Here is a 26961-nt window from a genome sequence, read left to right as displayed (position 1 = left end):
TATATAGGTTACAATTGTATTTTCTTTTTGCAAGGAATTAAGGTAAATGAGTTTATGTGATATTCTTTGGCCAGAGCTTGGCAAATATTTTAATTGCTGCTTTTTACTAATTGCCTTTGACCTGAGCATGCTGGATCCTATGTTTGTGCACAGTGATGAAGGAGAAGAGAGTTGCTTTATTTTTTGTTTGTTTTGGTAAGAAAGAGTAAGTTCCTGAATGGGGTCTTCGCAGAAAATGGATCGACTACTCGGTAAAAACATGAATTCTATGAAACTTTTATTTTGCTCATTGAAGTCAATATTTTTGTTTTTGCTTTTGCTTTTTAGTGTAAAAATGGTTGCTGCTGCTTTGTATTGAGCAACTGGTGCATTAAATCACACCAGTGATGGGCATCTTGTATAGAATGACGACTTACCCTCCCAGGAAGGGATTCTTATACTAACCAATTATTCCTGCCATGGCATCAGTTACCAATTCATTCTCTAACAGCATTATAGTGCAGGACTCAGGGTAGCAGTCCATATTATAACCTTTTTGGCTACTTTGAAATACTCTTATCTGCTTCAGAAAAATTAGTCTTGATTCTGTTTGGAGGAAAAAAATGGAGTTTATGGAATCTCAAGCTCATTCCCATCTTGTCATTCTATGATAAATCATGTTGGTTACAAAGCCAATTGTCCTCTGGGGGCAAATATAAAATTGCTCTACAAATATATCTGAACCATGCATCTCTTGCTTCCAATAAATGTTTGCTTTTTAAACTCAGTCTCAATGTAGATGTTTTTCAGAGATGCAAAGCAACCTATATGTGTTAGTTTTGTAAAAACTTATTCATGTAGTAATATACTTATACATTAAGTGGTATAACTAGGGCATTAAAAAAAAAACCTTCATATTCTTTCTTAATCAGAGCCTTCAGTCTCAGCCAATATATTTGGAATTGAACCCTGTAAATTTTTTTGAACCCTGTAGTTTTAACCTGTTTCTTTTATCTATCCTGACTGCTTTAGAAGAAAATGAGACTCTTGCTCTGACAACCACCTTACCAAATTAAAACAACAACAACAACAGACCTCAGGCTTTGATTCTCTTTATGTAAATAAGCACACCAATTAGTAACTTTAACTGATATGGCTCAGTTGTAAACCATGGCTAATGTGCTCTAAAATTACCATAGTTGGAGTTAAAGATATTGTAATTCTATAAATAAAAAGGAAATAGTCTTACCTATGCTGATTTTCTAATATCTATGTAGCCAGTGCTTTGGTTTGGGACTGACAAATATATATATTTCTACCCTAGTTTCAATACCCTGGATGTGTGATTTATAATATTTTTTGTGGGAATTAGCTTAAAATACTCTAAATTGCCTGGCATACATTTTTTTTTTAATATTTTACTCAGAAAACCATAGTTGTTATTGTTGTTCCCAATTATTGAAGCCATTCTCTTCCACTATAGCCACAGTGATTGCAATAAGAAACTATTAAAATGACATATGTTTTCTATTTTTGCAGTGGAGCAACTGTCACTAAGAATAATGTCTATGAAATACAAAGTACAGTCAATGCTCTCAATAAATCTATAATCCAGTCATGACACAAGTAAATATCTGTATGTCAAGTGACACAGGAAACAACCAACACAGAGACTAAGAGACGGGATCTTTGTGAACCTGAAGAGTAAGATAATAATAATAGCTAACATTGAGGACTCTCTCTATATTACCATACTTTAAAGACCCAAAGAAATAAAGCTGAAATATTAGTTCTTAATTTACAGAAATGGAAATTGAGGCTTAAGAAAGCTAATTGTCTTATCCAGAGTCTCTCAGTCACTGAGCAAGATTTGGAATACAGGGAGTCCAATTTAAGAGCTTACGTTCTTAATAATCACAAAATAGAACTGTTTTTTGGTTCAAGATTTTTAGGCAACAAAGGCGGCTTCAAGAGCCAGAACAAAGCAATAGTATGCTTGAACATGTGTTATTGTAGGAACAGTGAAGTCTCATCCAGTGACAGGGGAGATTTTAGATTGGGTTACTCAAGATGGGAATGGTAGAAGTAACCTGAAGACACCTTTGAATTCAGACAACAGAAGAATTTGTTCGAGCCTCAGCCAAAAATATGCACACAAGTATATACCATTTCAGAAATTCTAATTGAAAGTATACAGAATTATTTTGTTTATCCAGTACTTTGACATCATCTTTCTCTTATTCAAAATCAGCTGAAAATATCCGTCATTCACTGTTATTCATTCCATATTGCCATAATAGTGATAGAGCTTACTTATATAGAACCTAGATTCAGTAAAAACTGACCTATTATATTGATAACTGATAATCATAATGATTACTCTGAGGCAAAGTAATATCATAAATCTGTGGAAGAGATTTTATAACTTAGCAATGTGCTATTTTTTAAAAAAACTGGATTCCATTGGTAGCATATTGCATACAACTTGTAATAACACCATTTAAAATTGGTATTCTAAACATACCATTTCCAGACACGTTAATTATAGTTTTTTTTGTTGTTGGGATGATAAGAGAGTTTGAGTGGAGAAGGAAGGTCCTTCATATTACTATTATTTTCTTGATATCATACAGTATAGTGGGTGACGTTAATGTAAATAGTATAGATGTAGAAAGTTCAGACAGGGGTTTTTAAAGAAATAATAACCTTGAGTTACACTCTGGATGCCCTCAAGATTTAATATAATCATATGTAAGTTGAAAATATATTAACTGTATATTTTAAGTGTATAGTGATTTCATTTTCATGAACTATTCTTGTATTGTCTTTTGACATCAGTGATTTTGGTTATATATAATCAACAATACACTCAGCTAGTCTATTGTTCAGGCAACAGAGAGAGGGAGGGGGAAGGAGAGGGAGGGAGGGGGGAGGGAGAGGGAGGGAGAGGGAGGGAGGGGAGGGAGGAAGGGGGGAGGGAGGGAGGACTGACTTCATAGGATTCAGTTTTATCCAAATAAGTTCTTTCCCTTTTTAATGTATGATTATCAAGATTCTTAGCACTTATTAATGCCTATGGTTTTATCATATCATGTACTCTTGGTTTTTAAATGATAAATCTATAAAATTCAGTAAAGCTTCCTTAGAGTCCTTCTATGCAGCACCTGTTATTTTTGATACCTGTATGGAGTTTTATATTTTCTGTAAATTATCAAGCCAAATTACATAAGCACATCTGCTCATCTAAGATATTTCATAAAGAATAAAGATGGTTACAATAGGATGGCTAATTTCCCAATATTAACTGCAGGATAGTCTCTGATTTTAGAGCACAAGAGCAAGATTATACTTTCCAGTAGGAAATAATTTGAAGGTATTTGCAGAACAGCTTTAGTCTTTGTTTCAGTCTTTTAACAGCGATATATTAGATTATAACTGACTGGTTCTTAATGCAAAAGCAAAATATGAAAATCTAACTTACATGTCAAAGCAAAGACAAGATGGTAAGAGAGGTTGAGAGGCTAAATTAATCATTTTATATTTATAATTAGAATGTGTCTGTACCTATAATACATGACAATATGCATACTTTTATATGAAAATAGTGATTATATCAGATCATGAGTTTGCTTTTCTTCCAGTGAAGGGGCTTCCCCTCATTGGCTTCACGTTATTTTCACTAATGAAGGAAGATATTATTGATGTCTTCGGAGAAACTTTCTTCAAAACCAACTCCTTGAAATTTGAAACTTATCTAATCAAAATATTCCACTTTAGAAGCAATACCCACTCATTTTATTACTATAAGCTTAATGGTTCTAGAGGAATTGCATTTAATATTCCCTTTGAATCTGATTTTTCAAAATCAATTAATTCTTAATTCTAATTTCAGTTTTTCTGGGCCATTGATTCTTTTCCTCATTAGGCTCTTTTAATCACTTGACTTCCTCAAAAAGCAGCAGTTGAAGTTTCTTAGAGAAAAGTTTCCTGTGAAAAAAAATTAAATGAATATGAATGTATCAACCTAAATATGCCTTCACGACTAACGCTTTTTTCTCTGCATTTTTCGTGCAAAGAAGTGTACACCAGGCAAACAAAATGAGTAACATCTCCAATTCCTTCTGCACATATCTCTCCAACCATCACTAGCACTCTTGGAGCCACCTGGCACTTTATAAGAATATTAAATGCAATGTTAAATTTTGTACTGTGTGCTGCAGTGGGTGTGGTAATTTTTTCAAAACATTGAAACAGACTAGAAAAAAATTATTTTCATATACTGTCAAATGTGTGAATAACTATTTTCTTAAATGTTTGTAGTCCTTTACTTAATTTGGATTGTGTGTGTGTGTGTGTGTGTGTGTGTGTGTGTTTGTAAATTTTTTTACTACCTTTTTGGGACTGATACTTACCCTTCTCATTTTTGCTATATTTCTCAACTATTTCTATCTTCACAAACGTTCCTATTTTGAAAACATTATTTTACAAAGTTGTTTCTAGAGCCAGTGTTCCAGAGTCTGTCAAATTTAAACCAATAATCCATAAATTCACAAAGCTGCCTGAGATTTGGGGACAAATAATTATTCGTCAGGCTTGAGGAGACTGACAAAGTCATTGCTAGGTGACTCAGAACACTCATTTACTCACTGATTCATTCTTTCAAAAGTTTGAGCATCTGCTATGAATTGAACAAGTGGTTTGGATCTTTGCATGATCTTGTGGAGTCAATTATCCGTGTTAATGACATTCAGAATCTGGAGCAGCCAAAACAATATTTCTCTTCCCATCCTTCTTTTTTACCCCCTTCTTCTCCCCATAAGCACTTTCTTTTCTTATGTGTTGAGTCATAATAAGAAATGGAAATTTGTTTGTTGGCGACTTACTCCTTTAACTGATGAATGTCATCATCAATTTTTCTTTCTTCCATAGTATATTGCTGATACCTCTATTAAAGTGCTGGTTCTTATTACCTCTATTCTCATCATATTTTTGTCACTAATTAGTTTTATATTGACCCTCTCCCACCAATCATAGTGAAAGCTCTCTGAAGGCAGGGTGTTTTTCAAATCCAATTTAGTTTTGGTACTTGGTGCTACACAAGGGTCTCAGATGAAATGGAGGCTTGCCAAAAAAGAGTCAAAGACATAATGAGAATGAATAATACCAAAAGTGTTCAAATAACTTCAAGAACACTTTCTTTGGAGGCCAAATTTCTATAACTATAATTTAAAAAATAAATATAACATTTGCCTTTTTCTAAGTCATTTCTCTTCTTTAGTATCATTTCAATCTCTGTTGCCAGGAGGCTGGTGCCCAATATTTTTTCTCTCAAGGACTGTTCTCAAGATAGAATCCCACAGATGTAGAGAACAAACGTATGGACACCAAGTGGCGGAAAGTGGTGGGTGGTGGTGGTGGTGGTGGTGGTGGGATGAATTGGGAGATTGGGATTGACATATATACACTAATATGTATAAGATAGGTAACTAATAAGAACCTGCTGTATAAAAAAATAAAATAAAATTCAAAAATTCAAAAAAAAAAAAAGAATCCCGCAGAGAACATGGAGGCACTGTTGGAAGGGAATACACTCTTGATAAGGATAATGTGTCACCATTCTAAAGTAGATGTGAAACTCCAGCAGGGGGTATATCCTTAACCATAAGAACAGGCCTCCGATTTTGTAAGTTTCAGCGTTGACAGACTAGTGTGAAATGTATTCTTGAGTCATAATACCAATTTGGTACCCTCAATTTTATATGAATTACCTAATTTTGTTGAGCAACCTTAAGATAATGTGATTATTGCTTTACATAAATTATTTCATGAAATCCTCAAGCAATACTATAAGAAAGGGATTATCTCAAGTTTCTAGAAGAAACTGACATCAAAGAGATTAAGGAATTTGCCTGAGGCCACACAGTAAGTAAGTGAAGGACTCATATTAGCACATAGTTTTTGCTTTGTTTTGTTTTTACTCCAAGTCTATGTTCTTTCTACTGATTTGCATGTTTTCTGGACTCAGACAATTTCTTTCTAAAAATTAGTTAGATGATGGGCTAGAAGTAAAGAGGAGTTGTTGTTGTTTATACCTATATTATTATTATTGTTGTTACTGTCACTATTATTATCATTTATTTTAAAAACATATACTCTATCTATCTATCTAAAATATTTAATTCCCAGGATTGAGAACCACTGCCTATGTAATACAAATGTGCAAACAATGTAATGTGTAAAGAACCTTTTATAAAAATCCTTGATGTGGTATATTTTTAGAGTAGTTTTTCCAAAAAGTTGCTTAGTTATCTGTAAGCACGGTAAATATGAACAGCATTTGTTAACTCTCCCTATGGTCTGAAAGCTCAGAACCTAACTATATCAGAGTAGGCTAGGATATTCTGCAGTAACAAATAACCTCAACATCTAAGCAGCTGAACACAGCAGTTCATTTCTCACAGGTTCAAAATCCACTGTGATTCCCAATACCGTTCCAAGATTTTACATAGTGACAAAATGATCCTCAGCGCTTCTTGTTGCCTTTTTTAGGCACTGTGACAAGGGAAGAAATCACAAGGAGAGCTCAGCTCCACTATTTGTCAGAATGGATGTGTATTAATCAAAGGCCATTTGTTAGAACTATTCACAAGTCCTCACATAATTTCAGGGAGGCTGGGTAATGCAGTGAAGCACATAGACTATGTGGTTGACAGTACTGTCTCTGCCACAGTAACTGAACTAAAGGGACAAGTTCATTTGAGTTTAATTAGAGAGAATATGCAGGAGGGGAGTTGAGGTGCTGGAAGGCTGTGGATAGTAGTACAAGCAGTAGAATTTGAAATGTCCTATATAGCTTCACTCTCCTGAAGATACAGGTTTTCAGAAGATGCTTTTTTTCCTTCCCCCCCAAATAGGCTGCTATTTCTGTTCCTGTTTTCTTTCTTGAAAAATTATGTCTTGAAAATTTTAGAGTTGTATCTATATTAGAGTGAAATGAAATCAAGAAATTTCCTCCTTGCATTGGCAATATAGCCCAAGAAACACAGCGTACGTCAAATGGCAAGAACAGTGTATGTCAGACACGGGGATGAAAGTCAGGTTGTTTGACATTATTTCAATGTGACTGCCTATGATAAAAAAGATGAGTTAATTTGGATCTCCTTTATAGTACCCATTAGATGAAAGTAATCTTACAATAAAAACCTCTGAATGCATGGAACGTTTGTGGTTTTTTCCTATCCTGGTTACTTTGGCACATACCTATGAAAATATACAGAAGCACATGATTCATCTAGGGAATTTGTTGTTAAGAGCAGCACCTCTAGGTAGTTTCCAGGCTATAATGGTTAATGACAGTAAACTTTTATAACTTTTCCTGAGAGTCACATGTGGAGAATCTTTGACTAGTTAAAGGAGGAGCACCATTTTGAGCAACAAGAGGAAGCAGATAATTTTTTTCAGTGTCAGGTACTAAAAATCGGTTGTTCTATCTGTTAGCAATTAGTTTTCTCTGCTGAAGTTAGGTGTGTTTTACGGAATAGTCTATTCTAGGGGTTGTTCTCTTTTTACAAGGTCTTGCCTTACATTTATTCCTTAGTTTGCTTTTCTCTTGGTCCTCTGTCCAAATTCTAATGTCCGTCCAAATTGTTCAACCTAATTCTTAAGCAGTTATTCAATTCAGGTAGCTATTGAGTTATACAAAGCTTAACAAAGAGGCCTCCTCACCTTGATGGCTGATAATCAGTTGATGAAGAAAGCCAATATTTGTGTCATGTAAGAATATAAATATCATGTACAGTAACATAGAGGCTGAGAAAACATTTGATAGGAGCTGTTAAGTGATTGAAAGGCATAGTGGCACATAAACGGAACTGTAAAGGATGGTGAGATTTTTCACAACTGGAGGTGGGAGCAAGGAGAAGTTTTTAGAGTAGTAACAAGGTAAGTAATTGTATAGATATGGGGAAATATTTAGAGTGTGGGGTAGATTTTGATCTAATATAGGTCAACAAAGTCTGTATGAGAAGGCAAATTTTCTGGAAAGTATATGTTATAGCCTGTTCAGGAAGGATCTACAATTTTCATTCTAAAGGGTAAGCTCAGCCTGTAAGCAGTCAATGATTCTTGGACTATGGGTGATATGATCATGCCAGGCTCTGTGGAAATGAATTAAATATGGAAAATAAATTTAATAAGGAAAACATTTAAGAGGTTATTGAAATTTCTTGTGAGAAATGATGAGAGGTGAAATCAAGTCAATAACATAAAGGAAAGGGGATGAATGTCAAAGATGTTTGTGGGTAGATGTCCTTTCTGTTTACCATAGAAGGATGTGAAGAATTAAGACTTGTTGACTTAAGGATAAATAATTGGGTATTTTTGGTGGCTTTGTCAAAGACAAAGCTAAAAGCACAAATAGACTACATTTTGTGGTACATAAATTTATATTTATGTGGTACATATTCATTTATACATAAATAACTTTATGTATTTCAGAATATGGGTTTGGAAAAGAGAATTACTTCAATTCAGCAAGCAGACTGGACTTTGCTTTACCTGATTAGCCATACTCAGTGAATCCTATTCCAGCAGGATGTAGTAAAAATCGTGTACGTGTGAGGTCAGATTTTTCTTGAACCAGAGATCATCTAATCTCCTGTGTGCTAGATCTGATTCTCTTGTCCAAAACCTTATCTGACTGACAGAATTGATCTCCATTTTAGGCATACTTCTTCATATCTGAATGTTAGATGGTTTTTGAGCAATATTTCTGTCTTGACCTCTACTGTTTTCAAACTTCCTAATCTGTACCACTCTACTGACTTGCCATTTATTACGACCTCTCCACTATATCTGTCTTGATTGTTTTGGTTCTGGATTTCATCCTTTTACCCTTTACTTACCACCGCCTCTGACCCAGAAATAGGGCTTATACCTCACTCTTAGATAATATGATACATAATAAAGAAGCATAAAAGTAGAATTAAGATAGAAACAGCCATGCTGGATAAGTCTATAAGACCAATTCACTTCTTGGTAACTTTTTTTGTGTAAATGGAAGTTATGAGTGAACATTTGGGGAGGGAATTGTCCAAAAGTCAGGGACTCATTTAGTGCTTAGCGTATAGATCAGGCATAAGAGCGAACATCAGGGGAAACTTAGTTAAATGAAAGTAACAACTTTTCTAGTTCTCTTCAATGCCCTAGCCAGTCATTAAAGGCAACTAGTATTAATAGTGAAGGGAAAGCTTAAAAGCACCATTTGTTACAATTATTGGAAATCAGTGTATACCAGGATACCTAGACTCATGGCATATTAAAGTTGGTACTTATGTGTGATATTATCCTGTAATTTACTTGCAGATAAGATGGCCAATTTTATTTTTTCCATTCTGCTGCATTATGTCTACTTCTCTATATACAATGAACAGTAAGGGATGGGGTCATAAGTGTGACTTGTATTGATGAAATAAATATAATATTTCAGCCTGAATATCAGACTTTTTTTCCCTATTCTTATTTTATGAAGAATTTAAAACAAACTGAATCATTTTGAGACAGAGTGTTTCACTCCATATAGCACATACAGTTCTCAGAGGATGCTATTTATGTTTCTTTGAATGGCAGTCAACACTGTAGAAATTTAGTTAGAAGAATTGTAGGTCAAGGATCTTGGATGTGAATGACACTGGCAGCCTCAAGAGATGATCAGGGGATAAGTTTTTTTGAACTTTGCCAGTCAATGTTTAGAAGTCAGAAATCTTACAAAGAACCCTAAGGAAAGGTTTGTCAAATGCAGTTATATTCTAGAAAAATGGAAGCAATATAAAACAAGACAGAAAGCAAAAGACAAGTAAGGTGAACTTCAGGTCACAATTAGTGATAAAGAGGAACTTCTTTATGTTTTTGTTTTTTTACTTTCTATTTTGAAATAATTTTAGATTTACTGAAGAGTTGCCAAAATAGTTCAGAGAGGTCCTGTATGCTCTTCATCCAATGTTCATGGCTCTTATGATCTGGTATATTTATCAAAACTAAGAAATTAACATTGATGCAATGCTTTTAGCTAACTACAAACTTGTATTTCACAAGTGTTTTCAGTAATATCCTTTTTCTGACCCAGGATTCAGTATAGGATACCATGATTCACTTGGTCATCATTCTCAGTCTCCTTCATCCTGTGATTGTTTTTCAGTCTTTCCTTGTTTTTATTTGTATTTATTTATTTATTTATTTTTGCCTTGTCACTTTTAAAGCATACTGGTGTGGTAGAATGTCTCAGTGTGGGTTTATCTGCTGTGTCTCATAATTAGACTGGGCTTGTGGATTTTGAGGAAGGATACCACAGAGACTAGTGACCTTCTTATAATATCTACATTAACTGTTACTATTAATTTTACCCTTTATCACTTGGTTAAGATGGTATTTCCAGGTTTCTCCATAATAGGTTTTACATTCCTGGTATTACCTTTGAAGTCTTTTTAAAGATAAGTTGTGTATGTCCATATCTTTTGCTGAAATACATATGGTGATGCTTTGAAGGTATATATGGTCTAGAAATGCATTTTACCAGAAAATGAGGACTAGACTAACTGGTCATGGTGTTGCATTCCTTTTAATGCCAGAACTTATGTTTCAGTGATGTTTCACTGATTGAAATAATAATGGTTACCATTCATTGGTCATCTAACTAACTTTAATTTGCCAAGCAACCCCAGAAGGTACACAACATTACCATCATTTTACTATGAGATATATGACCTTCAGAACTGTTTGAAATTAATGACTTAAAATACCACTGGTAAATCTAAGTTCAACATCTGATGCTTCCATAATTTCTCACCTTTTCTCATGAAGCAGTATTCATTTATTTATTTCAATGTTTAAAAATTTTTACTTTATTGAAATTCAGTTGATATATAATGTTTTGTTAATTTCTTCAGTATAGCAAAGTTATTTATGTGAGACAATAACTCTGACCAGGATTGTTAGAGAGGAGAGGGGATTAGACTCCACATTCCACTCTCCTTGTAGGGTGTTGTTCTTTACTAAACAAAAAGTAGAGAGCCAATGCTACATTCCATGGACTTTATTGCAACATGGGTTTAGATGCAAATCAGTTCCACCCTTTAAATGGGCTCATACAAGGCTTGGTATTCTTCAGCTTATTGAGAGTCAAGAGCCATTTGCAGTGGAGGCAATAATTGCATGGGCTTGATTATGGATTCTTGACACTTTAATTAGTTTAAGAACTAAACTAATTCTTAAGGACTACTCTTAAGCTCTTCTTTCCAGGACAGTAGCTTTCCTAATGGGTTGATTCTGTTCTGTTCTGGGAGGTTTTCCTCCATGGCCACATTTTGAAACACCTGCTCTTACAATTACTTTTGCTGATACTTAATCTCTCTTGATGTAGTTACCTAGGGAGCTTCCTGTTATTAACAATAAACCTTGGTAGCTATGGTTAATTAATAAAGAGTCAACTTGATAGATAGCATTTTAGATAGTGGAAAAAATAAGTGCAAAGGCCCAGAAGCAAAAAAGAGTACAGCTTGTGTTGGAAACAAATAAATAATGCCTGTGTTGCTAGAGGGCAGAGAGATAAGTTAAGGGTACCTTTCCAGGAGATGAATGAAGAAAGCTTGGATGTGGTTGTCCAGGGTTGTATTTTGATCCTTACGTCAAGGGCAGTGTCAGACATAAAAGTTAAGCCTGGGAATAATGTGTGTGTGTGTGTGTGTGTGTGTGTGTGTGTGTGTGTTTTAAGGATCATTCTAATGCTTGTGTAAAAAATGAATTTTCAGTTTTTAGAATAGTGCTGGGACTTGAGTTGAATCTTTTGCAAATAAACACAGAAAATAATGGCAAATGGACTAGTATGTTAGCAATAAAGGTCGAAGAAACTCTGTGGATTAAAGAGATAATTAAGATTTGAAGTTCCTAGGACTGTTAGTCAAATAGCCATGGGAATTGAAGGGAAATGGGGTTAAAATATGATTTCAAGTTTCTAGTTGGTAAAATGGAATGGAAGGTAATGACTTTAATGGGGACATGGATCACTGAAGTACAAGGATTATTAAGGAGGATTAAAAACTCATATTTAAACATGTTTAATTTGAGTTGCCTGTGGGAAAGTTAAGAAAGAGGATGAATTTGACTTGTTACATTTACAAGTTAAAGCAATGGAGATAAATGGTGAAAAAACATAGACTTAAATAAGTGTCATCTTAATTAGGTTATTAAGTATTAATCATAAATAGTAAAATCAAATTAAAATCTTAGAATTCTAAATTCTGTATTTTAGGTGTCAGAAGGTAAAAATCTAGGTAAAATAAAATTATTAAACCAAAATTTAAAAAATTATGAACCAGATTAAGTCTGATTTTTAATATCTTCCATGAAACAATGCAGTGTTTCTCAGAAAATAGTGCAGATTACACATCAGTTTTAGTCTGGGAATATTTGTGCCCTGAAAAAGGAAAAACATGTGCAGAGTTCAAAAGTGTCTAAAAATAAAACAAAACAATATAAAATTTTTTAGGATTATAATTAAACAATAAGGGGCACAAGTTCATTTGGATTAATAGCTAACAAGATAGAAAATAGATATTTGGCTATTTGATTTTAAATTAAAGAAATAGTCTTTCATGAAAACTAAAACTGAATCTTAATACAAAAACATATGATTAAGGTAAAAATTTTAAACTACTAAAAGGAATAAAGGTAAAAATAAGTTAATTCTTAAAGGGATGCAAAGATAATTTCTTTTCATTAGTTTACTCATATTTGGCCTTTTTATATCCTTCATTCTCTTGACAGCACCATGAAATGCCTTGACATCCTCTGGGCTTAATAAGATGTATACATCAAAACCCACATTGCCAGTAATATTTCTCATATTTCACAATGCAATGTTTTAATCATAAAGGAATAATAGAATGAAGGAAAATATACTCTTATATAGGATGTGATGATTCATGAATTCCAACATACCAATGATTTGTATAAATCAAGGTGAATGAATATAAACTACATAAAATAATAGAGGTTAAAGAGAATTTACAGTAACTCACTTGGTGTCTAATGAATTTTTAATTCATGCAAGTTTTTTTTTAATGTTTTTATACAGCAGGTTCTTATTAGTTATCTATTTTATAGCAAGTTTTAATAGAAGGAAAATAGCAAAGGCATTTCAAAATTTATGTTGAGATACACTCAGTTTAAATTAATTCATTGCCCCACTGGAGCAGAAAACAGTAGGCTTTATGAATATTAGGAATATTGTCTGATGGGTAGTATCATATATGTTACATTTGACTTCTGCTACATTGTGTAGCAGGATGGAAATAAAATGAATTCAGATCCTACATAAAATGACTGTAACTATATATACAATGGCTGTTTTGATGTAACTTAAAGTGAAGCACTGTATTTTGTTTGATGATATCTTAATTTGTGTCATAGTTTGTTTTGCTCTATGCTAAAATTCATTTGAAAGAAAAGAAATAATTGGGTATCTTATACAAACATGAATATAAAGTTGTGAAAAAGATATTTTTTCTTAACAAATTATTGACATTAGTTTGGATATTTTAAATACTATGTAAATAATGAGCATGTTAGCCTATTTATTGATGTTGGTTTGCATATTTTATATACTTTCTGTACTAATACTGATTGTTTTGTAGTTGAAATATTTGAGACTGTACTTCAATAATATTTGTTAAATTAAATTGCTATTGCCATAGATGTGAAATAGGTTTTGCCAAAAACACTGGCTTTTCATTGGTTATATTTCATAAATTCTGCTCATTAAGTTGTGTTAATGTAAGGATTATTCTACTTTTGAGGAAAATTGCACAAATGCATTTGTTTTTAGATATTTTAAAGGAATAGCTAAGAATACTTATTAAGAAGTAAAGCTAGATTTTTTCCTTCTTTTTCTTTAATATTGTTAATTATTTCTTTCCTTCTGTGTATGCATATTCTATATTCATCTTTAAATTCATGATATTGATTGAATACCTGCTAGGTTCACATCACTTGTTTAGGTGAAAAGAAAAAAAAGATTTGTAAAGTATGGAAAATTACTTACCTGCCCTTATGCACTCAATTTGCAAGGTTGTATCTTATAAACTGTAAATCTTACTATTCATTTCTTTATTCCTTCATTGTGTGCTGAATGAACAAGCAGGGCCAAAAATGGTGCTCACTTCTGAAAAAGTTTATGTATTTTTCCCATACACTGTTTCATTTTGTAGCCCCTCCTCTATCAAATCGTACAACAGTTCTCTAGTACCTATTTCCTTGTAGGTCTCAAATATCATTACATATTTGTCCTACTCAAATTACCTTTCCAAGCTTATTTCTAATACTCTTTTAAATAGAAATATTTTTCATCAAAATTTGTGACCTTGCTTAGATTTAAAATGTGCCTGTCCATGGACAGTGGCTCTCAGAGCCCTTTAAGACCCACATCATTGACGTAATCTTCCCATCAAGAAGTCATCTCCTCCCTCTCTGAACTGCCTCAGTTCTTCCAGGCTGTCATCTTAAGATGCTTGAATTACAACTATTCATGTACTTAGACTCATAGAAAATTAGAGTTTACAGAAATATTAGAGACTTTCTGGTGCAATACCCTCACTTTGCAGATGTGGAAACTTACATTTGCAGAGGAAGAGTGACTTTGAAATAGTAGGTTAGAAATTTGCTTTATCTAACCATCTATGTAAAGAATGAAACCTTTAAACTCAAGGCACGTTTGCTATCGATACCTGACATCTGTTAGTGACACAGGGCTTCATCAACTCTCACAATGGTCCCACGTTACAAGGACAGTAGTGGGGCCACACCTTCTCAGCCAGTTCATGTTTGCATTTCTTTGAGACACAATGCATTTTAACATTATTAATCAGAGAAGGTTTCTTACTTCCTTTGCAAAATGAGAGAATAATGCCACATTTCTCTCAAAGCTCAATGTAAATGTGTATGGTTCTCTTACTCTAAGAAAAAAGCCCTAAAAGCATGAGTTTTATGGATAATACATATAAGTACATTAATTCTTCTTAACACCAGGAGATTTTTAAGGTACTACAAATATGGCATTACTCTATTAAACAACTCATTCATGCTTTACTTACAAACCAGAATCCCTGGTTGATGAATCCATTTTAACTTCTAATGTATATGCTCCCTCTGTGTAAGGGAATGTTATATTCAGTTTTAAATCCTCAATTTAATTGTAACACTATTGCTTTTAAAAAGTCAGATATCAGTAAATTGTGTAGTAAATATGCATTAGATAACATAGGACAACAAATTGAATATTAAAAGGGATAATAAATAATTTTTAGATCTATACATACACATAATACAGTATAGTATGCAATGATTATGCACAATGACTGATTTTGAGTGGATAGATGTATCCTCATGAGATACTGTAAATTATTGGAAGAACTGATCAGCTTTCATTTAATTAAATACTCTTAAAAACAATAAAATATTTCAGTAACTCTGAAAGGCGTAGAACACTATTTCCATGTTCCAGGAATGTAGGGGGACCATGAAGTGTTGAAAGGCTTTGAGTGAAAGTGTTATAGGAGGCCAGGAAATGAATGGTGAATGTATATACTTGGCTGGTATGAGAGTGTGCAGATCTGTAGACTGTGTTTATGAAATCACAGATGTTTGGAGCTGAAAGGCTTTCAGCTTTTCACCAATAAGTATGATGTTAACTGTGGGTTTGTTGTAAATAGCCCTTATTATGTTACGATACGTTCCCTCTCTACACACTTTGAGAGTGTTTATCATGAGCGTGTGTTGAATTTTGTCAGTGCTTTTTCTGCATCTATTGAGATGATCTTGTGATTTTTCTTATCCTTCATTTTGTTAATGTAGCGTATCACATTGATTTGTGAGTGTTGAATAATCCCTGGAATAAATCCAACTTGATCATGGTGTATGATCCTTTTTATGTATTGTTGGATTCAGTTTGCTATTTTGTTGAGGATTTTTGTGTCTATATTCAATAAAGATATTGGCCTGTAATTTTCTTTATTTGTAGTGCCTTTGTCTGGTTTTGGTGTCAGGGTAATTGTGGCCTCGTGTAATTAATTTGAGAGTGTTCCATCCTCTTCAATTTTGGGGGAATATTTTGAAAAGGATAGGTATTAGTTCTTTTTTATATGTTTGGTTGAATTCCCCTGTGAAGCCATCTGGTCCTGGACTTATGTTTGTTGAGAGGTTTTTTTTTTTTATTACAAATTTAATTTCACTGCTAGTAATCAGTCTGTTCAAATTATCTGTTTCTTCTTGATTCAGTATTGGCAAGTTGTATGTTTCTAGAAATTTGTCCATTGCTTCTAAGTTGTCCAATTTGTTAGGATAAAATTTCATAGTATTCGCTTATGATTTTTTTGTATCTCTGTGGTATCAGTTGCTATTTCTCCTCTTTCATTCCTTATTTTGTTTATTTGGGTCCTCTTTTTTTCCTTGGTGAACCTGACTAAAGGTTTATCAATTTTATTTATTTTTTCAAAAATCCAGCTCTTGGTTTCATTGAACTTTTCTATTGTTTTTTGATCTCTATTTTATTTCTTTCCTCTCTGAACTTCATTATTCCCTTCCATCTGCTGACTTTGGGCTGTGTTTGTTCTTCTTTTTCTAATTCCTTTAGGACATAGGTTAGGTTGTTTGAGATTTTTCTCATTTCTTGAAGAAGGCCTTTATCACTATGAAGTTCTTTCTTTGAACTGCTTTTGCTGCATCCCATAGATTTTGGAGTGTTTTGTTTCCAGTTTTGGTTGTCTAGAGGTATTTTCTAATTTCCTTTTTGATTACTTCATTGACCCATTTGTTCTTTAGTAGCATGTTGTTTAGTCTCCACATGTTTGTTATTTTCCCATTTTTCTTTCTGTAGTTGATTTCTAGCTTCATACTTCTGTAGTCAGAAAAAAAATGCGTGATATAATTTCTGTCTTTTTAAATTTGTTGAAACTTACTTTGTGGCCCATCATGTGATCTATCCTGGAGAATGTTCCATGTGCACTTGAAACAAATGTGTATTCTGTTGTTTTTGAATGGAATGTCCTATAGATATCTGTTAGGTCCAACTGGTCTGTTGTGTCATTTAAGACCACTGTTGCCTTATTGATTTTCTGTCTGGATGATCTGTTTATTGATGTAAGTGGGCTGTTAAAGTCCCTTACTATTTTTGTATTATTGTCAATTTCTCCCGTTATGTCTGTTAGTATTCACTCTATATATTTAGATGCTCCGGTGTAGGGTGCATATATATTAACAAGTGTAATATTTTCCTCTTCTATTGAGCTCTCTATTATTGTATAATACCCTTCTTTATCTTTGACTTTACTTTTAAGTCTATTTTGTCTTATATGAGTATTGCTACCCCCACTTTCTTGTTGTTTCCCTTTACATAAAATATATTTTTCCCTCCCCTCACTTTCAGTCTGTGTGTGTCTTTAGCGCTGAAGTGAGCAGCACTTGTAAGCAGCATATAGAGGGGTCTTGTGTGCGTTTTTTTTTTTTAATCCAATCTGCCACCCTATGTTTTTTGATTGGAACATTTTGTTCACTGACATTTAAAGTGATCATTGTTAGTTATGTACTTATTACCATTTTATTACTTGTTTTCTGGTTGTTTCTGTAGTTCTTTCCTGTTCATTTCTTCTTTTTTGTTTTTTCTTTGTGGTTTGATTCTGTGGTAGTGTGCTTGTGATCCTTTCCTTTTAGTTTTGTGAATCTATCATAGGTCTTTAATTTGTGGATACCATGGGGTTCATGTGTGTTGACCTATAACTATATCTACTTGTTTTAAACTGGTAGACATTTAAGTTCAAACACATTCTAAAAGATCTATATTTTTTACTTCCCTCCCCCACATTCTGTGTTTTTGATGTCATATTTTACATCTTCATGCTTATCTTTTTTTTTTTTTTTTTTTTTTTTGCATTATGCGGGCCTCTCACTGTTGTGGCCTCTCCCATTGCGGACACGCAGGCTCAGCGGCCATGGCTCATGGGCCTAGCCGCTCCGTGGCATGTGGGATCTTCCCGGACCGGGGCATGAACTCGTGTCCCCTGCATCGGCAGGCGGACTCTCAACCACTGCGCCACCAGGGAAGCCCCCATGCTTATCTTTTTACTGTTTATTTTAGTTATAGTTGCTTTTACAATTTTTTAAATATATGTACTGGCTTATTTAAATGATCTTCAATCTTTACTATATAATAGCCTCTCCTGTTGGAATTTTCCCTTTCCTATACGTTCTTGCTTCTTTTCTATTTAGGGAAGTACCTTTGATACTTCTTTCAGGGTAGGTTTATTATTGCTGAGTTCTTTTAGTTTTTGCTTGTCTGATAAACTATTTATCTCTCCTCCTATTCTAAATGATAATCTTGCTGGGTAGATTGTCCTAGGTTGCAGATTTTTCCCTTCCAGGACTTTAAATATATCCTGCCACTCCCTTCTGACCTGTAAAGTTTCTACAGAGAAATCAGTTGATAGCCTTATGGGGTCCCCTTGTATATGACTCTTTGTTTCTCTCTTGCTGCCTGTAGAATTCTCTCTTTGTCTTTAACTTTTGCTATTTTAATTATATGTCTTGGTGTGGGTTTCTTTGTGTTCATTTTGTTTGGTACTCTCTGTGCTTGTTGTACCTGGATATCTGTGTCTTCCTTCAAGTTTTGTAAGTTTAGCCATAATTTCCTCAAATACATTTTCAATCCCCTTCTCTCTCTCTTCTCCTTCTGGGACTCCTACAAGTGAATGTTGGTATGCTGACTTTTATCCCAGAGATCTCTTAGGCTGTTGTCATTTTTTAAAATTTGCTTTTCTTTTTGCTGTTCTGTCTGATTGGGTGATCCATTATCCTATCTTCCAGGCACTTAAGGCATTCTCCTGTATCACTTAGTGTGCTTTTCATTCCTTCTAGTATGTTTTTTATTTCTGCTATTGAATTATTCATTTTTGATTGGGCCTTCTTTAATATTTTCTATTTCCTTGTTAACGTGTTCACTGTGTATATCAATTCTTTTCCCTAATTCAGTTAAACATTTTTGTTACCAATGCTTTGAATTCTTTATCTGGTAAATTGTTTATTTTTGTTTCATTATTTTTTAGGGGTTTTCTCTTGCTCTTTCAATTGAGAGTTGTTTCTCTGCCTTTTCATCTTGCTTAACTTTCTTTGCCTCTATGAATTTAGGTGAAACATTTGATCTTGTGATCTTGAAGGGGTGATCTTATGTGGGCACATCCTAATACAGACTTCATGTTTCTAATGCCTTTGGAGGGGAAGCTGGATTTGTTATGGATATAAGTCACTTCTTTCCTCAGAGTGTGCTGACAGCTCTCACCTTGGTAGAGGGTCAGGCTGCAGGTGGAGGGACTAGGGCTGATGCTTGGTGTGAGGCAGGACTGCTCAGTGGCCATCACTGCCCTTAGGGGGTGGGGTCTGATGCAAAGTTGCTGGAGCAGAAACCCTGAGAGTCAGGCCTAAGCTGGCTCTGTCCCTTTAAGTGTGTGTGTTTTCCCTTTCCCCACATAAAGACCTTCGATCCAAAGAGGGGGAGTGCTGATGCAAGTGGGGCTTGTGCGGGCTCTTGGCTTGTGTCCATTGCAGACAGTTCTGATGAACTGCCTGTGCAGGCATCCACAGCTCTGCACAGATGCAACCTCTGGTGTAAGTCCCCTTCGTTCCTCATAGCTGATCACTACCTTCAGCCTCTGCTGCCCCCATCCTGGTGTGGAATCTCTGCAGTACAGGTGGCCTGTTGCAATGTATCAGGGGTGTGCTGTGGTTGAGTGTCTAATATCAGAAATCTGGGCTGCTTCACTGGAGCTGTTACCTGAAAATTGGGTTTGCCTCTTGGTGGGTGTCAAGCCAAAAGACACAACCAAGCCAGAGATTGGGAAAAGGAAGGATTTATTACTTGCAGCAAGTAAGGGGAACACCAGGGGTCTTTCCCAAGGCAGTGTCTCCCAAACAGCAAAATCTGGGTAGTTTTAAGCTAAGGGCATATTCATGAAGTCGCTCGGGTGGTTGACAGAGCCCAAGCTTTAGGTGACTGAAGTCACAAGGGTCAGAAAATGTCGACATCATCCCTTAGGTTCCAGTCGATCTGCTGGTTGAGCACTTCAGGCTAATCTTTACCACTGAAAGAGAACTGGGAGTTTTTACAACCGATATTTTTATCTTTGCTATTGTTATTTCTCTTGCCTGATAATTGTCATTTGTTTCTACGTTTTTTTGTTCCCTTAAGATCATTTATTATTGAGACCAGTTGAAGGGTAAGCATTGTGGCTAGGCTTAGATCACAAAATGGCTTAGGCCAAAAATGGCTTCTCTTATGTCAAGAAAGTCATGTCTGTTTTTTTCTCCAGTGACCATGCTCCCGCCCTATCGGCTTACAGAGCTGCTTGAGTAAGGGCCAATGATAGCTGCTGCTCCACCCCCCAGGATCTGCCCCGGAACTGGGTTGCCTCTGTGTCCCACAGTCGAGTCTTTTCCTTGGTCTTGGCTGCCCCAGATCCAGTCCCTCACTGTGACACAGAGTGAGCAGGTCTAGAGCATTTGCTTGCCTTGGGCTGGGGCAAGCCAGGAGACAGTCACAGGAAACCCTGCCAGCACTAGAGCAGATCTCTCTCCACCTTGCCTCAGGGGCAAGTCTGTGTGTGTGTACTCCTCATGAGCAGAGTCCAGGCTTCCCCTTCTGTTAGTCCCAGTGATCCTCTAACCAGACAAGGGGGCTGTCTCCCCCACATAGGACCCTGTGTTTGGAGTTTCTAATCTTTGGCTTGAACTGCTCACTTCCCAGGGAGATGTCCACCCCTGTAATCTCCCTCTTCCTCTGAGTCCCCACCCAGAGGCACAGTTCCTGACCTGATGGCTTTTCTTCTCTTCCTGCCCAACTACGTGTGCATCTTTGTTATAGCCTTGGTTGTGCAGGGGTCCTTCTGCCAGTTTGTTTTCAGTGAGAATTGTTCCATACGTAGATGTATTTTGATGTGTTCGGGGGATGGAGGTTGAGGTGAGTTCCATGTCCTATTACTGTGCCATCTTGATCTGTAACCGACAGGTATTGTTATTTTCGAACTCACTCTACAAGTTTTACCTAAACATTTAGCCTATTTGCATTTAACCCAATTACTTATTAATTTGGGTTTATATGTAGTATCTTAGGATTTGTTTATTCTTTGTCCCACTGGGTTTTTTCCCCTCTTTTTCTCTCTGTGTTGTCTTCTCCATGGATTGTGAATTTTAATTTTCATCTTGTTATTATTTTTTCCATAGTTGTGAGTACTGAGTTAACAAAACTTTCTTTTTATATGGGAAATTGACCTTGAGTTAACTTTCACTTAGCTGTTTTTTCACTTAGCAGAGCCCTATGATAGCAGTATTTCAGTTTGCAGACTATTTAGTAAACCTCCGGTAGCTGGACTAGGGTTTGGGGAAGATGGATTAATTTATAAATATCAGGTTGGAAGACAGAGCTTCGATATTCCTTGTGTGTTGAATTACTTGTAAAGAGGGTTTTTTGTTTGCTTTGCTTTGTTTTGTGTTTTTGCAGGGATATGGAATTATGCCCAAGGCTTCTTATATGGAGCCTACAACCTCTGAGATAAAGTTGTTTCCATACTCCAATGTGTTGCCTCAAACCTAAGTCTTCACTTGGTAGGCCAAAGAATTGTCCCTGAATTTTTGCAAAAATTCCCACCAAAGAGGCACTATTGATGCTGCCCATTGGTATCCTTCGTCTTCTGTCATCTATCTTCCTTTACAGCTGAGTAAACTGAGCTAGGATAGTCTATATCTAGGGTGTAAGAGGTCTTGCTAATGGTATTCTAGCAGAATGCATACTGTCGTGGTTACCCCATATATTATAATATGCATCCTTGACTTATAATAATGTAATGACACCATTTATCAGATGGCCTTGGAACATTTTAACTCCGTTTACCCTGACTTTCTCTTTTTGCTATTTTTGCCATGCATTAAATTATGCATATATTTAAAACATTGTTATATTTGTTATTTATAGTATTTTCTTTGCTCTTTATTTACTTTCCTGCACTTGTATACCTCACTCTGGGATCATTGCTCATCTGTGTGAAGACATTGATTTAGTATTTGTGTAGTATCAGGTTTCTGGTAGTGAATTATCTCAGTTTTTAATCATCTAAAAATATTTTTATTTAGTTTTTACTTTTCAAGGATATTTTTACTGGCTGTGAATTCCATACTTGCAGCGATTTTATTTCAGCGTTACAAAGCTGTTACTCCGTTGTTTACTAGATTTGATTATTACTCTTAAAAGTCTATTTTTGCAGGATAGTACGCTGTTTGTCTGAAGCAAGATAATTCTTCATTAACCATACGTGAAAGCAGAAATCTGTACTCAATGATATGTGACTTTTAAGCAAAGTCTTGTTTTTTTTTTTTTTCTTTACCTTTCCATTTAAGTTTATAGTTGACTGCAAAAGTCCCTAACTAAGGGGGAAACAAAAGGGGCCACTAGCATATTCTTTGCCTTGCTACAGCTGCTATTTCAAATAATGGGAATTTGTGCTAAATCATTTGTATTAGGTCTTTTATGGCTCTAAACTGCCAAATTCATACCTTGGGTCTATCACTTATTAGTTCTGTGACACTGATCAACTTGCTAAATGTCTCTATGTCTCAGTTTACTCTTATATTAATTAGGGATAATAATAGTTTTTACATCTTATTGTTTTTATGATAAATGATTCAATCTATGTTGTTAACTATTTTGATGATGATGTTATTATAACTAAAATATTAACTGCTATTGATATTATATATAGAAAACTAAAGTTAATATTATCCTGTAGAAGATAGTTATATATTGTTATATAGTCATATATCCCTATACTAAGTGCAGGTGTTAATACTAGCACAGGTGTTACAGCAGCTAATTTCTGTAGATAGTTTTTCTAATACACTCATAGATATAATATGTACTTTCACCCTAACCAGAGTTTTATGTTAATATTTCCATTTATCATTTAATAGTTTATACCTATTTCTGGTATGGTACAGGATTACTTTTTAAAAATATTACCCTTGTATTGATTATTAATTCTATATATCTAGGAGAAGAAACCTTATGCACTTGAAATTTTTATCATAAATTAAAAACACCTAGTTTTTCATTCTTCGTATATATTCCTAACAACATTTCTGTTATCTTGTTCAGCTGTTTTCTTCATTCAGTAGTAGTTGTTTAAGAAGTACTAAGTTATGAATTACATTCTTTGATATCTTTGTGAAGTTCTGTGGTATGAGAATATCAATTCACTGCAGTAGTTATGCAATTTCTATGCATTGAGCATGAAGCAGCAGCTCTAATTAGCAGATTTTCATAGTCAAAACTGTTATTTCTCTACCAACATCTCTAATTCAAAATGCAAGCTGCTTGTTTGCAAACAGAGAAATTGGAACTTGCCAATTATGTTAATCATCGTTATAAAAATCTCTTGAATGTCTCACATACTAAAGAACAATTGAAAATTCACTTTTTTATGTGCACAACTATTTTTATGTGTACAACTATTTATCTGTCACATTTCTTATCATTTTGATTGAATTACAAAGGCATTTTTTTAAAAAAGCCATTCTTTGAAGTCAATTAATATATATTATTAATTTTTAAGAGATTTAGCTGGGTTTTTCCCCAGTCAGAATACTTTAAGATTCCTATAGATGTATAGAAATTATGGATTATTCTACAGAAGCTTGGATTACTCTTTGCCATCCTCTATCTATAATGTCTTGCCTAGAAATATGACAGTCATAACTTAAACCTTTAAGATGTTTTAAGTCACTAATTTAGTGCAATATTGTGAAAGTTTTAGATTGTTATTCTTTCTTTAAAGTTTTATTTATATATTCATTTATTTATTTATTTGGCTGTGTCTGGTCTTAGTTGTGGCATGTGGGATCTTCGCTGCGGCATGCAGGCTCTTTATTGCAGCGCACAGGCTCCAGGGAGAAGGGGCTCAGTAGCTGGGGCGCTCAGGCTCTCTTGTTGTGGCACGCGAGCTGTAGCGCACGCAGGCTTGATTGCCCTGTGGCATGTGGGATCTTAATTCCCAGACCAGGGATCGAGCCTGCGTCCCCTGCATTGGAAGGCAGATTTTTAACCACTGGACCACAAGAGAAGTCCCAGATTGTTATTCTTTTCTAAAAGGCCAGAATAACATAATAATATATTAATTGTCAGCACTAATGATATTACCTTAATATTTGTTACACATTAAATATCAATGGAAAATAGATTACCTTTGTTTTCTCATTATACCAAATTAGTTTTATAGCTAAGTCATATTGTCTATCTTTTAAAAAGTATCTTTGACAAACAAAGGAAAATATATACATGCAGTACAATGTGACTCTTTATTAGCACAATGCCAGTATTAATTCTTTAAATCAAAGTAAGTTATTAAATGTCTGAATGCTATGGATACTCTCATCTTTTTCAGTATTTGCTGCTTTCCTAAAAGGAAACATACTTAGAAAAAAAATGCAAGTTTGAAATGAAACATTTTATATATTTCTTCCTATTTCTTTGTTTAAAAATACTTTTTTCTACCTTTCAGAAATGTCTATAATCATTAGATTGAGTGATCTTTAAGTGCTAGTATCAATAAAGTAAGCTTATTGTATAGAATTTTAAATTATATAATTTTAAATTATATATACCATTTTCAGGGAAATTCAGGAAGCTAGTATATCATTCAGTGTATGCTTTGAAAGGATATTAGTATTATAATAGTAATAATTTTATGCTACCCATAACATAAATGAAGTAATGTATGCTGGTTTCAGTGTATTATGTATTTGCCATGATAGGGATAAAACTAGTCCTTAGTACATTTAGAATTCTGATTTACAGGCCCATGGAAAATGCAATATTATTTTCCTCTTCTTAAAGTAGTAATAATCAGCCCTATGCCCCATCACTTGTGAAAAACTCGGAAGGGGGTTTAGAAACTGGTGCACATTTTAGTGAAGAGACATGTGGATCTACAGTCTTTTTATCTGGAGATCCCAGAGAGCTTGACCTCAGTTTTGCAGTTTCTGTATGTCTAGAATGGTATCCCTCAAAAAAGCTCTAAGGTCATTGCAAACATGATTCACTGTGAACGACAATAAGTAAAGCCAAAGACTGACTGTTATTTGAAGAACTTATGGCAAGAAAAATAAGCAAGGATGGTAGGTTAGTTAAAATTCCAAAGAAATAGCAGGTCTAGGAGTATAAAACGTGACAATTCCTTATTATCTATTAAGGCATTTCCAAAATATTTCTATAGGTTGAGAACTAGGTAGAGGTTGAAAAAGAAAAGTTAGATATATCATTCTAGAAATTAGAGAATATACTTCTAGAGCTCTATGATTTTAATAAACTATAACCTTGGAGTAACACAAATAAATATGTTACTCTTGTACTATTGGCATATTGTCAACCCTAAAAGGTTCTTCAATTCTACTGTGCCTTAGTTTCTCCATTTGTAAAATGTCAGTCTCTCATATAACTGTAAAACACACCCACTGTGTGACACAGTTTGTAGTAGACATATAAATGTAAATAAATAGTAAAGAAAAATCAGATCTTAAGAAGTGAGGAAAAAATTTTGGGTCTCTTGAGGGTTTCTGTGTGTGTATTAAGCAAAGGAAGTTCAGGAAGAAATGTAAGTACAACTTTTTAAAATGTTTAATGTTACATGGTAGCTTCCTATAGATATAAAGCGATGTTTTTATCAACAATTAATGTTTTAGTGTTAAATATCCTCATCTTGTTTATGGAACAGAAGTGAGAAAAATAGGAAATTTTTGCTACTCTTTCCTGCTTTGAGCTTAGAATTAATTGTCTGGGGTAAGAAATCATGATATCAGATGCATATGCATATGTTTAACATGCACATGTTAAACAGTGCATATGTTTAACACAATGCATATGTTTAGGCACAAAATTATAGATGTAGGGTGGCAGTAAGGTGATATGGAGACCATCAGTATAATGGATATATGAATTAAATTGTAATCACAATAAATGATAATCATAGGGAGAGGCAACTTCCTTAGGAGGCTAAATAGTGCCAAGATAGGGAAAGACTTGGGTCCAATCTTAAAGTTATTAATACATGTAAAGAAAGAATACATATCAATAAATAAAGTGGGGGGAGAAGCATGATGGTGTAGAAGCTTAGGGGAAAAAAAAGACTTTGAAAAAGTGTCCTTAGGAGTGCTTTCCCAAACTGCCCATAACTGAGGGTTCTATACCCCAAGAGTCAATAGTATCTTGTATCAGAAACACATTCCAAATGGCACTGATGTATGCAAGTTTGGTGCACTAAAGTACCAATTCTCCCTACTCTGGCCCATACTTACCAAGAGATTGACAAATTATAATTTGGTTCTCCCAGTGCCTTGTCTAAACAGAATGTTAGTGCTCTTCAGGAGGTAGATTTTAAGGTAAAAATCACCACTGTTACACATTTTAGCTTCTGTTTACTAACAATGTGAGTCAACTTTCCAAGAGTAGTCAAGTCTGGAGCTTGACAGCATTAAGTCTGTGGACCAGATGAAAACATTAACAATCATTTCACACAAAAAATAAACATTGGCTACCTAATGTGTGTGTGGTATTGGAGATAAAACATGAGAGAAAATATTCAAGGGAAGTTGATACTTTGCATCCTTGTATTCCTGCTTCATGTTCAGAATCCTTCCAAAAATTAGCATCTCTTGAAAAATTAAAACTATTGATATATTCTTATCTTAACATCATGGTTTCATATCTCTACTTGCATTGTGAATTGTAGTCAGGGAATACTATTATATTCCATAAGAATTTCTGTGAGGAAGGATCATAAGACATGCCACAGTGAGTGGAGATAGAGTAACATTATGTTCCAAGTCATCAAGGCTTTTAATTCT

At 34.5% G+C, this 26961-nt stretch overlaps 1 pseudogene; it reads left to right on the top strand.

Moving 5' to 3' along the window:
* Positions 1-21019: 21019 nt before the first annotated feature.
* LOC132528028 (peptidyl-prolyl cis-trans isomerase A-like) overlaps positions 21020-26961 on the top strand; it is a 37553-nt pseudogene continuing 31611 nt past the window's right edge.

Source organism: Lagenorhynchus albirostris, chromosome 1 (genome assembly GCF_949774975.1).
Source record: "Lagenorhynchus albirostris chromosome 1, mLagAlb1.1, whole genome shotgun sequence".
Lineage (NCBI taxonomy): Eukaryota > Metazoa > Chordata > Mammalia > Artiodactyla > Delphinidae > Lagenorhynchus > Lagenorhynchus albirostris.
Note: the sequence above shows the minus strand (reverse complement) of the source record. Positions and strands in the feature narration are given on the sequence as shown.